This window comes from Schistocerca gregaria, unplaced genomic scaffold, assembly GCF_023897955.1.
Source record: "Schistocerca gregaria isolate iqSchGreg1 unplaced genomic scaffold, iqSchGreg1.2 ptg000100l, whole genome shotgun sequence".
In the NCBI taxonomy this organism is placed as follows: domain Eukaryota; kingdom Metazoa; phylum Arthropoda; class Insecta; order Orthoptera; family Acrididae; genus Schistocerca; species Schistocerca gregaria.
The window spans coordinates 572690-589444 of NW_026061715.1; positions in this window are offsets into that span (position 1 = coordinate 572690).

Below are 16755 nucleotides of genomic sequence, written 5' to 3' on the forward strand. Positions count from 1 at the left end.
TACTACGTATGAACACTTCTCACATTCACCCGTGCAACTCCTCTGCTAGTCCTCCTTTCATGCAGAATCTTAAAGTCCTAGCTCATGTCCAAGGCATCAAAGCCAGCTAAAAAGTCAATAATCGATAACTAAAACTTGAATTGTACTACTTCTTACTGGCTATTACATCAACTTAGAAGCTTCATCTGTGTTCTACTATGAAGATTTTCTTGTCTCCGCATACCGCAGCACGCGACATAGCTTTGCAGACGATATGTACAACCGTTCAGAGAGAAGAGCGGCCAATGTGACGATCTGCCTTTAAGTCGATTCGATAACAAATGACGAAAACGGACGGATTTCTCAGGTTTTTACTACATATGAACACTTTTCATATTCTCCCGTGCAACTCAGCTGCTAGTCCTCCTTTCATGCAGAATCTTAAGGTCCTAGCTCATGTCCAAGTCACCAAAGCCAGCTAAAATGTCAATAATCGATACCAAAAACTTCAATTGGACTACTTCCTACTGGCTATTACATCAACTTAGATGCTTCATCTGTGTTCTGCTATGGTGATTTTAGTGTCTCCGCATACCGCAGCACGCGACATAGCTTTGCAGACGATATGTACAACCGTTTCAGAGAGAAGAGCGGCCAATGTGACGATCTGGCTATAAGTCGATTCGATAACAAATGACGAAAACGTACGGATTTCTCAGGTTTTTACTACATGCGAACACTTTTCACATTCTCCCGTGCAACTCGGCTGCTAGTCCTCCTTTCATGCAGAATCTCAAGGTCCTAGCTCATGTCCAAGGCACGAAGGCAGCTAAAAGGTCAATAATCAATACTTAAAACTTGAATTGTACTACTTCTTACTGGCTATTACATCAACTTAGAAGCTTCATCTGTGTTCTACTATGGTGCCTTTAGTGTCTCCGCATACCGCAGCAGGCGACATAGCTTTGCAGACGATAAGTACAACCGTTTCAGAGAGAAGAGCGGTCAATGTGACGATCTGGCTTTAAGACGATTCGATAACAAATGACGAAAACGGACGGATTTCTTGGGTTTTTACTACATATGAACACTTTTCACATTCTACCGTGCAACTCGGTTGCTAGTCCTCCTTTCATATAGAACCTTAAGGTCCTAGCTCATGTCCAAGTCACCAAAGCCAGCTAAAAAGTCAATAATCGATACCTAAGACTTGAATTGGACTACTTCTTACTGGCTATTACATCAACTTACATGCTTCATCTGTGTTCTACTATGGTGATTTTAGTGTCTCCGCATACCGCAGCACGCGACATAGCTTTGCAGACGATAAGTACAACCGTTTCAGAGAGAAGAGCGGCCAATGTGACGATCTGGCTATAAGTCGATTCGATAACAAATGACGAAAACGGACGGATTTCTCAGGTTTTTACTACATGCGAACACTTTTCACATTCTCCCGTGCAACTCGGCTGCTAGTCCTCCTTTCATGCAGAATCTCAAGGTCCTAGCTCATGTCCAAGGCACCAAGGCAGCTAGAAGGTCAATAATCAATACTTAAAACTTGAATTGTACTACTTCTTACTGGCTATTACATCAACTTAGAAGCTTCATCTGTGTTCTACTATGGTGCTTTTAATGTCTCCGCATACCGCAGCACGCGACATAGCTTTGCAGACGATAAGTACAACCGTTTCAGAGAGAAGAGCGGTCAATGTGACGATCTGGCTTTAAGACGATTCGATAACAAATGACGAAAGCGGACGGATTTCTTGGGTTTTTACTACATATGAACACTTTTCACATTCTCCCGTGCAACTCGGCAGCTAGTCCTCCTTTCATGCAGAATCTTAAGGTCCTAGCTCATGTCCAAGGCACCAAAGCCAGCTAAGAAGTCAATAACCGATCCCTAAAACTTGAATTGTACTACTTCTTACTGGCTATTACATCAACTTAGAAGCTTCATCTGTGTTCTACTATGGTGCTTTTAGTGTCTTCGCATACCGCAGCACGCGACATAGCTTTGTAGACGATAAGTACAACCGTTTCAGAGAGAAGAGCGGCCAATGTGACGATCTGGCTTTAAGTCGATTCGATAACAAATGACGAAAACGGACGGATTTCTCAGGATTTTATTACATATCAACACTTTTCACATTCTCCCGTGCAACTCGGCTGCTAGTCCTCCTTTCATGCAGAATCTTAAGGTCCTAGCTCATGTCCAAGGCACCAAAGCCAGCTAAAAAGTCAATAATCAATACCTAAAACTTGAATTCTACTACTTCTTACTGGCTATTACATCAACTTAGAAGCTTCATCTCTGTTCTACTATGGTGCATTTAGTGTCTCCACATACCGCAGCACGCGATATAGCTTTGCAGAAGATAAGTACAACCGTTTCAGAGAGAAGAGCGGCCAATGTGACGATCTGGCTAAAAGTCGACTCGATAACAAATGACGAAAACGGACGGATTTCTCAGGTTTTTACTACATATGAACACTTTTCACATTCTCCCGGGCAACTCGGCAGCTAGTCCTTCTTTCATGCAGAATCTTAAGGTCCTAGATCATGTCCAAGGCACCAAAGCCAGCTAAAAAGTCAATAATCAATATCTAAAACTTGAATTGTACTACTTCTTACTGGCTATTACATTAACTTAGAAGCTTCATCTGTGTTCTACTATGGTGCTTTTAGTGTCTCCGCATATCGCAGCACGCGACATAGCTTTGCAGACGATAAGTACAACCGTTTCAGAGAGAAGAGCGGCAAATGTGACGATCTGGCTTTAAGTCGGTTCGATAACAAATGACGCAAACGGACGGATTTCTCAGGATTTTACTACATATGAACACTTTTCACATTCTCCAGTGCAACTCGGCTGCTAGTCCTCCTTTCATGCAGAATCTTAAGGTCATAGCCCATGTCCAAGGCACCAAAGCCAGCTAAAAAGTCAATAACGATATCTATAACTTGAATTGTACTATTTCTTACTGGCTATTACATCATCTTAGAAGCTTCATCTGTGTTCTACTATGGTGCGTTTAGTGTCTCCGAATACCGCAGTACGCGACATAGCTTTGCAGACGATAAGTACAACCGTTTCAGAGAGCAGAGCGGCCAATGTGACGATTTGGCTTTAAGTCGATTCGATAACAAATGACGAAAACGGACGGATTTCTCAGGTTTTTACTACATATAAACACTTTTCACATTCTCCCGTGCAACTCGACTGCTAGTCCTCCTTGCATGCAGAATCGTAAGGTCCTAGCTCATGTTCAAGGCACCAAAGCCAGCTAAAAAGTCAATAATCGATACCTAAAACTTGAATTGTACTAGTTCTTACTGGCTATTACATCAACTTAGAAGCTTTATCTGTGTTCTACTATGATGATTTTCGTGTCTCCGCATACCGCAGCACGCGACATAGCTTTGCAGACAATAAGTACAACCGTTTCAGAGACAAGAGTGACCAATGTGACGATCTGGCTTTAAGTCGATTCGATAACAAATGACGAAAACGGACGGATTTCTCAGGTTTTTACTACATATGAACACTTTTCACATTCTCCCGTGCAACTCTGCTTCTAGTCCTCCTTTCATGCAGAATCTTAAGGTCCTAGCTCATGTCCAAGGGACCAAAGCGAGCCAAAAAGTCAATAACCGATACCTAAAAATTGAATTGTAGAACTTCTCACTGGCTATTACATCATCTTAGAAGCTTCATCTGTGTTCTACTATGGTGTTTTTAGTGTCTCCGAATACCGCAGTACGTGACATAGCTTTGCAGACGATAAGTACAACCGTTTCAGAGAGAAGAGCGGCCAATGTGACCATCTGACTTTAAGTCGATTCGATAACAAATGACGAAAACGGACGGATTTCTCAGGTTTTTACTACATATGAACACTTTTCACATTCTCCCGTGCAACTCTGCTCCTAGTCCTCCTTTCATGCAGAATCTTAAGGTCCTAGCTCATGTCCAAGGGACCAAAGCGAGCCAAAAAGTCAATAACCGATACCTAAAAATTGAATTGTACTACATCTTGCTGGCTATTGCATCAACTTAGAAGCTTCATCTGTGTTCTACTATGGTGCTTTTAGTGTCTCCGCATACCGCAGCACGCGACATAGCTTTGCAGACGATAAGTACAACGGTTTCAGAGAGAAGAGCGGCCAATATGACGATCTGGCTTTAAGTCGATTCGATAACAAATGACGAAAACGGACGGATTTCTCAGGTTTTTACTACGTATGAACACTTCTCACATTCACCCGTGCAACTCCTCTGCTAGTCCTCCTTTCATGCAGAATCTTAAGGTCCTAGCTCATGTCCAAGGCATCAAAGCCAGCTAAAAAGTCAATAATCGATAACTAATACTTGAATTGTACTACTTCTTACTGGCTATTACATCAACATAGAAGCTTCATCTGTGTTCTACTATGAAGATTTTCTTGTCTCCGCTTACCGCAGCACGCGACATAGCTTTGCAGACGATATGTACAACCGCTCAGAGAGAAGAGCGGCCAATGTGACGATCTGGCTTTAAGTCGATTCGATAACAAATGACGAAAACGGACGGATTTCTCAGGTTTTTACTACATATGAACACTTTTCATATTCTCCCGTGCAACTCGGCTGCTAGTCCTCCTTTCATGCAGAATCTTAAGGTCCTAGCTCATGACCAAGTCACCAAAGCCAGCTAAAATGTCAATAATCGATACCAAAAACTTCAATTGGACTACTTCTTACTGGCTATTACATCAACTTAGATGCTGCTTCTGTGTTCTACTATGGTGATTTTAGTGTCTCCGCATACCGCAGCACGCGACATAGCTTTGCAGACGATAAGTACAACCGTTTCAGAGAGAAGAGCGGCCAATGTGACGATCTGGCTTTAAGTCGATTCGATAACAAATGACGAAAACGGACGGATTTCTCAGGTTTTTGTTACATATGAACACTTTTCACATTCTACCGTGCAACTCGGCAGCTAGTCCTCCTTTCATGCAGAATCTTAAGGTCCTAGCTCATGTCCAAGTCACCAAAGCCAGCTAAAAAGTCAATAACCGATACCTAAAACTTGAATTGTACTACTTCTTACTGGCTATTACATCAACTTAGAAGCTTCATCTGTGTTCTACTATGGTGCTTTTAGTGTCTCCGCATACCGCAGCACGCGACATAGCTTTGTAGACGATAAGTACAACCGTTTCAGAGAGGAGAGCGGCCAATGTGACGATCTGGCTTTAAGTCGATTCGATAACAAATGACGAAAACGGACGGATTTCTCAGGTTTTTGTTACATATGAACACTTTTCACATTCTACCGTGCAACTCGGTTGCTAGTCCTCCTTTCATATAGAACCTTAAGGTCCTAGCTCATGTCCAAGTCACCAAAGCCAGCTAAAAAGTCAATAATCGATACCTAAAACTTGAATTGGACTACTTCTTACTGGCTATTACATCAACTTACATGCTTCATCTGTGTTCTACTATGGTGATTTTAGTGTCTCCGCATACCGCAGCACGCGACATAGCTTTGCAGACGATAAGTACAACCGTTTCAGAGAGAAGAGCGGCCAATGTGACCATCTGGCTTTAAGTCGATTCGATAACAAATGACGAAAACGGACGGATTTCTCAGGTTTTTACTACATATGAACACTTTCCACATTCTCCCGTGCAACTCGGCTGCTAGTCCTCCTTTCATGCAGAATCTTAAGGTCCTAGCTCATGTCCAAGGCACCGAAGCCAGCTAAAAAGTCAATAATCGATACATAAAACTTGAATTGTACAACTTCTTGCTGGCTATTGCATCAACTTAGAAGCTTCATCTGTGTTCTACTATGGTGCTTTTAGTGTCTCCGCATACCGCAGCACGCGACATAGCTTTGCAGACGATAAGTACAACGGTTTCAGAGAGAAGAGCGGCTAATGTGACGATCTGGCTTTAAGTCGATTCGATAACAAATGACGAAAACGGACGGATTTCTCAGGTTTTTACTACGTATGAACACTTCTCACATTCACCCGTGCAACTCCTCTGCTAGTCCTCCTTTCATGCAGAATCTTAAGGTCCTAGCTCATGTCCAAGGCATCAAAGCCAGCTAAAAAGTCAATAATCGATAACTAAAACTTGAATTGTACTACTTCTTACTCTCTATTACATCAACTTAGAAGCTTCATCTGTGTTCTACTATGAAGATTTTCTTGTCTCCGCTTACCGCAGCACGCGACATAGCTTTGCAGACGATATGTACAACCGCTCAGAGAGAAGAGCGGCCAATGTGACGATCTGGCTTTAAGTCGATTCGATAACAAATGACGAAAACGGACGGATTTCTTGGGTTTTTACTACATATGAACACTTTTCATATTCTCCCGTGCAACTCGGCTGCTAGTCCTCCTTTCATGCAGAATCTTAAGGTCCTAGCTCATGTCCAAGTCACCAAAGCCAGCTAAAAAGTCAATAACCGATACCTAAAACTTGAATTGTACTACTTCTTACTGGCTATTACATCAACTTACATGCTTCATCTGTGTTCTACTATGGTGATTTTAGTGTCTCCGCATACCGCAGCACGCGACATAGCTTTGTAGACGATAAGTACAACCGTTTCAGAGAGAAGAGCGGCCAATGTGACGATCTGGCTTTAAGTCGATTCGATAACAAATGACGAAAACGGACTTATTTCTCAGGTTTTTATTACATATGAACACTTTTCACATTCTCCCGTGCAACTCTGCTCCTAGTCCTCCTTTCATGCAGAATCTTAAGGTCCTAGCTCATGTCCAAGTCACCAAAGCCAGCTAAAAAGTCAATAACGATATCTAAAACTTGAATTGTACTATTTCTTACTGGCTATTACATCATCTTAGAAGCTTCATCTGTGTTCTACTATGGTGCTTTTAGTGTCTCCGCATAACGCAGCACGCGACATAGCTTTGCAGACGATAAGTACAACCGTTTCAGAGAGAAGAGCGGTCAATGTGACGATCTGGCTTTAAGACGATTCGATAACAAATGACGAAAACGGACGGATTTCTTGGGTTTTTGCTACATATGAACACTTTTCACATTCTCCCGTGCAACTCGGCAGCTAGTCCTCCTTTCATGTAGAATCTTAAGGTCCTAGCTCATGTCCAAGGCACCAAAGCCAGCTAAAAAGTCAATAACCGATACCTAAAACTAGAATTGTACTACTTCTTACTGGCTATTACATTAACTTAGAAGCTTGATCTGTGTTGTACTATGGTGCTTTTAGTGTCTCAGCATACCGCAGCAGGCGACATAGCTTTGCAGACGGTAAGTACAACCGTTTCAGAGAGAAGAGCGGTCAATGTGACCATCTGGCTTTAAGACGATTCGATAACAAATGACGAAAACGGACGGCTTTCTTGGGTTTTTACTACATATGAACACTTTTCACATTCTCCCGTGCAACTCGGCAGCTTGTCCTCCTTTCATGCAGAATCTTAAGGTCCTAGCTCATATCCAAGTCACCAAAGCCAGCTAAAAAGTCAATAACCGATACCTAAAACTTGAATTGTACTACTTCTTACTGGCTATTACATCAACTTAGAAGCTTCATCTGTGTTCTACTATGGTGCTTTTAGTGTCTCCGCATACCGCAGCACGCGACATAGCTTTGTAGACGATAAGTACAACCGTTTCAGAGAGGAGAGCGGCCAATGTGACGATCTGGCTTTAAGTCGATTCGATAACAAATGACGAAAACGGACGGATTTCTCAGGTTTTTATTACATATGAACACTTTTCACATTCTACCGTGCAACTCGGTTGCTAGTCTTCCTTTCATATAGAACCTTAAGGTCCTAGCTCATGTCCAAGTCACCAAAACCAGCTAAAAAGTCAATAATCGATACCTAAAACTTGAATTGGACTACTTCTTACTGGCTATTACATCAACTTACATGCTTCATCTGTGTTCTACTATGGTGATTTTAGTGTCTCCGCATAACGCAGCACGCGACATAGCTTTGCAGACGATAAGTACAACCGTTTCAGAGAGAAGAGCGGTCAATGTGACGATCTGGCTTTAAGACGATTCGATAACAAATGACGAAAACGGACGGATTTCTTAGGTTTTTACTACATATGAACACTTTTCACATTCTCCCGTGCAACTCGGCAGCTAGTCCTCCTTTCATGCAGAACCTTAAGGTCCTAGCTCATGTCCAAGTCACCAAAGCCAGCTAAAAAGTCAATAACCGATACCTAAAACTTGAATTGTACTACTTCTTACTGGCTATTACATCAACTTAGAAGCTTCATCTGTGTTCTACTATGGTGCTTTTAGTGTCTCCGCATACCGCAGCACGCGACATAGCTTTGTAGACGATAAGTACAACCGTTTCAGAGAGGAGAGCGGCCAATGTGACGATCTGGCTTTAAGTCGATTCGATAACAAATGACGAAAACGGACGGATTTCTCAGGTTTTTACTACATGCGAACACATTTCACATTCTCCCGTGCAACTCGGCTGCTAGTCCTCCTTTCATGCAGAATCTCAAGGTCCTAGCTCATGTCCAAGGCACCAAGGCAGCTAAAAGGTCAATAATCAATACTTAAAACTTGAATTGTACTACTTCTTACTGGCTATTACATCAACTTAGAAGCTTCATCTGTGTTCTACTATGGTGCTTTTAATGTCTCCGCATACCGCAGCACGCGACATAGCTTTGCAGACGATAAGTACAACCGTTTCAGAGAGAAGAGCGGCCAATGTGACGATCTGGCTATAAGTCGATTCGATAACAAATGACGAAAACGGACGGATTTCTCAGGTTTTTACTACATATGAACACTTTTCACATTCTCCCGGGCAACTCGGCTGCTAGTCCTTCTTTCATGCAGAATCTTAAGGTCCTAGATCATGTCCAAGGCACCAATGCCAGCTAAAAAGTCAATAATCAATATCTAAAACTTGAATTGTACTACTTCTTACTGCCTATTACATTAACTTAGAAGCTTCATCTGTGTTCTACTATGGTGCTTTTAGTGTCTCCGCATATCGCAGCACGCGACATAGCTTTGCAGACGATAAGTACAACGGTTTCAGAGAGAAGAGCGGCAAATGTGACGATCTGGCTTTAAGTCGATTCGATAACAAATGACGCAAACGGACGGATTTCTCAGGTTTTTACTACATATGAACACTTTTCACATTCTCCCGTGCAACTCGGCTGCTAGTCCTCCTTTCATGCAGAATCTTAAGGTCATAGCCCATGTCCAAGGCACCAAAGCCAGCTAAAAAGTCAATAACGATATCTAAAACTTGAATTGTACTATTTCTTACTGGCTATTACATCATCTTAGAAGCTTCATCTGTGTTCTACTATGGTGCTTATAGTGTCTCCGCATAACGCAGCACGCGACATAGCTTTGCAGACGATAAGTACAACCGTTTCAGAGAGAAGAGCGGTCAATGTGACGATCTGGCTTTAAGACGATTCGATAACAAATGACGAAAACGGACGGATTTCTTGGGTTTTTGCTACATATGAACACTTTTCACATTCTCCCGTGCAACTCGGCAGCTAGTCCTCCTTTCATGTAGAATCTTAAGGTCCTAGCTCATGTCCAAGGCACCAAAGCCAGCTAAAATGTCAATAACCGATACCTAAAACTAGAATTGTACTACTTCTTACTGGCTATTACATCAACTTAGAAGCTTGATCTGTGTTGTACTATGGTGCTTTTAGTGTCTCAGCATACCGCAGCAGGCGACATAGCTTTGCAGACGGTAAGTACAACCGTTTCAGAGAGAAGAGCGGTCAATGTGACCATCTGGCTTTAAGACGATTCGATAACAAATGACGAAAACGGACGGATTTCTTGGGTTTTTACTACATATGAACACTTTTCACATTCTCCCGTGCAACTCGGCAGCTTGTCCTCCTTTCATGCAGAATCTTAAGGTCCTAGCTCATATCCAAGTCACCAAAGCCAGCTAAAAAGTCAATAACCGATACCTAAAACTTGAATTGTACTACTTCTTACTGGCTATTACATCAACTTAGAAGCTTCATCTGTGTTCTACTATGGTGCTTTTAGTGTCTCCGCATACCGCAGCACGCGACATAGCTTTGTAGACGATAAGTACAACCGTTTCAGAGAGGAGAGCGGCCAATGTGACGATCTGGCTTTAAGTCGATTCGATAACAAATGACGAAAACGGACGGATTTCTCAGGTTTTTATTACATATGAACACTTTTCACATTCTACCGTGCAACTCGGTTGCTAGTCCTCCTTTCATATAGAACCTTAAGGTCCTAGCTCATGTCCAAGTCACCAAAACCAGCTAAAAAGTCAATAATCGATACCTAAAACTTGAATTGGACTACTTCTTACTGGCTATTACATCAACTTACATGCTTCATCTGTGTTCTACTATGGTGATTTTAGTGTCTCCGCATAACGCAGCACGCGACATAGCTTTGCAGACGATAAGTACAACCGTTTCAGAGAGAAGAGCGGTCAATGTGACGATCTGGCTTTAAGACGATTCGATAACAAATGACGAAAACGGACGGATTTCTTAGGTTTTTACTACATATGAACACTTTTCACATTCTCCCGTGCAACTCGGCAGCTAGTCCTCCTTTCATGCAGAATCTTAAGGTCCTAGCTCTTGTCCAAGTCACCAAAGCCAGCTAAAAAGTCAATAACCGATACCTAAAACTTGAATTGTACTACTTCTTACTGGCTATTACATCAACTTAGAAGCTTCATCTGTGTTCTACTATGGTGCTTTTAGTGTCTCCGCATACCGCAGCACGCGACATAGCTTTGCAGACGATAAGTACAACCGTTTCAGAGAGAAGAGCGGCCAATGTGACGATCTGGCTTTAAGTCGATTCGATAACAAATGACGAAAACGGACGGATTTCTCAGGTTTTTGTTACATATGAACACTTTTCACATTCTACCGTGCAACTCGGCAGCTAGTCCTCCTTTCATGCAGAATCTTAAGGTCCTAGCTCATGTCCAAGTCACCAAAGCCAGCTAAAAAGTCAATAACCGATACCTAAAACTTGAATTGTACTACTTCTTACTGGCTATTACATCAACTTAGAAGCTTCATCTGTGTTCTACTATGGTGCTTTTAGTGTCTCCGCATACCGCAGCACGCGACATAGCTTTGTAGACGATAAGTACAACCGTTTCAGAGAGGAGAGCGGCCAATGTGACGATCTGGCTTTAAGTCGATTCGATAACAAATGACGAAAACGGACGGATTTCTCAGGTTTTTGTTACATATGAACACTTTTCACATTCTACCGTGCAACTCGGTTGCTAGTCCTCCTTTCATATAGAACCTTAAGGTCCTAGCTCATGTCCAAGTCACCAAAGCCAGCTAAAAAGTCAATAATCGATACCTAAAACTTGAATTGGACTACTTCTTACTGGCTATTACATCAACTTACATGCTTCATCTGTGTTCTACTATGGTGATTTTAGTGTCTCCGCATACCGCAGCACGCGACATAGCTTTGCAGACGATAAGTACAACCGTTTCAGAGAGAAGAGCGGCCAATGTGACCATCTGGCTTTAAGTCGATTCGATAACAAATGACGAAAACGGACGGATTTCTCAGGTTTTTACTACATATGAACACTTTCCACATTCTCCCGTGCAACTCGGCTGCTAGTCCTCCTTTCATGCAGAATCTTAAGGTCCTAGCTCATGTCCAAGGCACCGAAGCCAGCTAAAAAGTCAATAATCGATACATAAAACTTGAATTGTACAACTTCTTGCTGGCTATTGCATCAACTTAGAAGCTTCATCTGTGTTCTACTATGGTGCTTTTAGTGTCTCCGCATACCGCAGCACGCGACATAGCTTTGCAGACGATAAGTACAACGGTTTCAGAGAGAAGAGCGGCTAATGTGACGATCTGGCTTTAAGTCGATTCGATAACAAATGACGAAAACGGACGGATTTCTCAGGTTTTTACTACGTATGAACACTTCTCACATTCACCCGTGCAACTCCTCTGCTAGTCCTCCTTTCATGCAGAATCTTAAGGTCCTAGCTCATGTCCAAGGCATCAAAGCCAGCTAAAAAGTCAATAATCGATAACTAAAACTTGAATTGTACTACTTCTTACTCTCTATTACATCAACTTAGAAGCTTCATCTGTGTTCTACTATGAAGATTTTCTTGTCTCCGCTTACCGCAGCACGCGACATAGCTTTGCAGACGATATGTACAACCGCTCAGAGAGAAGAGCGGCCAATGTGACGATCTGGCTTTAAGTCGATTCGATAACAAATGACGAAAACGGACGGATTTCTTGGGTTTTTACTACATATGAACACTTTTCATATTCTCCCGTGCAACTCGGCTGCTAGTCCTCCTTTCATGCAGAATCTTAAGGTCCTAGCTCATGTCCAAGTCACCAAAGCCAGCTAAAAAGTCAATAACCGATACCTAAAACTTGAATTGTACTACTTCTTACTGGCTATTACATCAACTTACATGCTTCATCTGTGTTCTACTATGGTGATTTTAGTGTCTCCGCATACCGCAGCACGCGACATAGCTTTGTAGACGATAAGTACAACCGTTTCAGAGAGAAGAGCGGCCAATGTGACGATCTGGCTTTAAGTCGATTCGATAACAAATGACGAAAACGGACTTATTTCTCAGGTTTTTATTACATATGAACACTTTTCACATTCTCCCGTGCAACTCTGCTCCTAGTCCTCCTTTCATGCAGAATCTTAAGGTCCTAGCTCATGTCCAAGTCACCAAAGCCAGCTAAAAAGTCAATAACGATATCTAAAACTTGAATTGTACTATTTCTTACTGGCTATTACATCATCTTAGAAGCTTCATCTGTGTTCTACTATGGTGCTTTTAGTGTCTCCGCATAACGCAGCACGCGACATAGCTTTGCAGACGATAAGTACAACCGTTTCAGAGAGAAGAGCGGTCAATGTGACGATCTGGCTTTAAGACGATTCGATAACAAATGACGAAAACGGACGGATTTCTTGGGTTTTTGCTACATATGAACACTTTTCACATTCTCCCGTGCAACTCGGCAGCTAGTCCTCCTTTCATGTAGAATCTTAAGGTCCTAGCTCATGTCCAAGGCACCAAAGCCAGCTAAAAAGTCAATAACCGATACCTAAAACTAGAATTGTACTACTTCTTACTGGCTATTACATTAACTTAGAAGCTTGATCTGTGTTGTACTATGGTGCTTTTAGTGTCTCAGCATACCGCAGCAGGCGACATAGCTTTGCAGATGGTAAGTACAACCGTTTCAGAGAGAAGAGCGGTCAATGTGACCATCTGGCTTTAAGACGATTCGATAACAAATGACGAAAACGGACGGCTTTCTTGGGTTTTTACTACATATGAACACTTTTCACATTCTCCCGTGCAACTCGGCAGCTTGTCCTCCTTTCATGCAGAATCTTAAGGTCCTAGCTCATATCCAAGTCACCAAAGCCAGCTAAAAAGTCAATAACCGATACCTAAAACTTGAATTGTACTACTTCTTACTGGCTATTACATCAACTTAGAAGCTTCATCTGTGTTCTACTATGGTGCTTTTAGTGTCTCCGCATACCGCAGCACGCGACATAGCTTTGTAGACGATAAGTACAACCGTTTCAGAGAGGAGAGCGGCCAATGTGACGATCTGGCTTTAAGTCGATTCGATAACAAATGACGAAAACGGACGGATTTCTCAGGTTTTTATTACATATGAACACTTTTCACATTCTACCGTGCAACTCGGTTGCTAGTCTTCCTTTCATATAGAACCTTAAGGTCCTAGCTCATGTCCAAGTCACCAAAACCAGCTAAAAAGTCAATAATCGATACCTAAAACTTGAATTGGACTACTTCTTACTGGCTATTACATCAACTTACATGCTTCATCTGTGTTCTACTATGGTGATTTTAGTGTCTCCGCATAACGCAGCACGCGACATAGCTTTGCAGACGATAAGTACAACCGTTTCAGAGAGAAGAGCGGTCAATGTGACGATCTGGCTTTAAGACGATTCGATAACAAATGACGAAAACGGACGGATTTCTTAGGTTTTTACTACATATGAACACTTTTCACATTCTCCCGTGCAACTCGGCAGCTAGTCCTCCTTTCATGCAGAACCTTAAGGTCCTAGCTCATGTCCAAGTCACCAAAGCCAGCTAAAAAGTCAATAACCGATACCTAAAACTTGAATTGTACTACTTCTTACTGGCTATTACATCAACTTAGAAGCTTCATCTGTGTTCTACTATGGTGCTTTTAGTGTCTCCGCATACCGCAGCACGCGACATAGCTTTGTAGACGATAAGTACAACCGTTTCAGAGAGGAGAGCGGCCAATGTGACGATCTGGCTTTAAGTCGATTCGATAACAAATGACGAAAACGGACGGATTTCTCAGGTTTTTACTACATGCGAACACATTTCACATTCTCCCGTGCAACTCGGCTGCTAGTCCTCCTTTCATGCAGAATCTCAAGGTCCTAGCTCATGTCCAAGGCACCAAGGCAGCTAAAAGGTCAATAATCAATACTTAAAACTTGAATTGTACTACTTCTTACTGGCTATTACATCAACTTAGAAGCTTCATCTGTGTTCTACTATGGTGCTTTTAATGTCTCCGCATACCGCAGCACGCGACATAGCTTTGCAGACGATAAGTACAACCGTTTCAGAGAGAAGAGCGGCCAATGTGACGATCTGGCTATAAGTCGATTCGATAACAAATGACGAAAACGGACGGATTTCTCAGGTTTTTACTACATATGAACACTTTTCACATTCTCCCGGGCAACTCGGCTGCTAGTCCTTCTTTCATGCAGAATCTTAAGGTCCTAGATCATGTCCAAGGCACCAATGCCAGCTAAAAAGTCAATAATCAATATCTAAAACTTGAATTGTACTACTTCTTACTGCCTATTACATTAACTTAGAAGCTTCATCTGTGTTCTACTATGGTGCTTTTAGTGTCTCCGCATATCGCAGCACGCGACATAGCTTTGCAGACGATAAGTACAACGGTTTCAGAGAGAAGAGCGGCAAATGTGACGATCTGGCTTTAAGTCGATTCGATAACAAATGACGCAAACGGACGGATTTCTCAGGTTTTTACTACATATGAACACTTTTCACATTCTCCCGTGCAACTCGGCTGCTAGTCCTCCTTTCATGCAGAATCTTAAGGTCATAGCCCATGTCCAAGGCACCAAAGCCAGCTAAAAAGTCAATAACGATATCTAAAACTTGAATTGTACTATTTCTTACTGGCTATTACATCATCTTAGAAGCTTCATCTGTGTTCTACTATGGTGCTTATAGTGTCTCCGCATAACGCAGCACGCGACATAGCTTTGCAGACGATAAGTACAACCGTTTCAGAGAGAAGAGCGGTCAATGTGACGATCTGGCTTTAAGACGATTCGATAACAAATGACGAAAACGGACGGATTTCTTGGGTTTTTGCTACATATGAACACTTTTCACATTCTCCCGTGCAACTCGGCAGCTAGTCCTCCTTTCATGTAGAATCTTAAGGTCCTAGCTCATGTCCAAGGCACCAAAGCCAGCTAAAATGTCAATAACCGATACCTAAAACTAGAATTGTACTACTTCTTACTGGCTATTACATCAACTTAGAAGCTTGATCTGTGTTGTACTATGGTGCTTTTAGTGTCTCAGCATACCGCAGCAGGCGACATAGCTTTGCAGACGGTAAGTACAACCGTTTCAGAGAGAAGAGCGGTCAATGTGACCATCTGGCTTTAAGACGATTCGATAACAAATGACGAAAACGGACGGATTTCTTGGGTTTTTACTACATATGAACACTTTTCACATTCTCCCGTGCAACTCGGCAGCTTGTCCTCCTTTCATGCAGAATCTTAAGGTCCTAGCTCATATCCAAGTCACCAAAGCCAGCTAAAAAGTCAATAACCGATACCTAAAACTTGAATTGTACTACTTCTTACTGGCTATTACATCAACTTAGAAGCTTCATCTGTGTTCTACTATGGTGCTTTTAGTGTCTCCGCATACCGCAGCACGCGACATAGCTTTGTAGACGATAAGTACAACCGTTTCAGAGAGGAGAGCGGCCAATGTGACGATCTGGCTTTAAGTCGATTCGATAACAAATGACGAAAACGGACGGATTTCTCAGGTTTTTATTACATATGAACACTTTTCACATTCTACCGTGCAACTCGGTTGCTAGTCCTCCTTTCATATAGAACCTTAAGGTCCTAGCTCATGTCCAAGTCACCAAAACCAGCTAAAAAGTCAATAATCGATACCTAAAACTTGAATTGGACTACTTCTTACTGGCTATTACATCAACTTACATGCTTCATCTGTGTTCTACTATGGTGATTTTAGTGTCTCCGCATAACGCAGCACGCGACATAGCTTTGCAGACGATAAGTACAACCGTTTCAGAGAGAAGAGCGGTCAATGTGACGATCTGGCTTTAAGACGATTCGATAACAAATGACGAAAACGGACGGATTTCTTAGGTTTTTACTACATATGAACACTTTTCACATTCTCCCGTGCAACTCGGCAGCTAGTCCTCCTTTCATGCAGAATCTTAAGGTCCTAGCTCTTGTCCAAGTCACCAAAGCCAGCTAAAAAGTCAATAACCGATACCTAAAACTTGAATTGTACTACTTCTTACTGGCTATTACATCAACTTAGAAGCTTCATCTGTGTTCTACTATGGTGCTTTTAGTGTCTCCGCATACC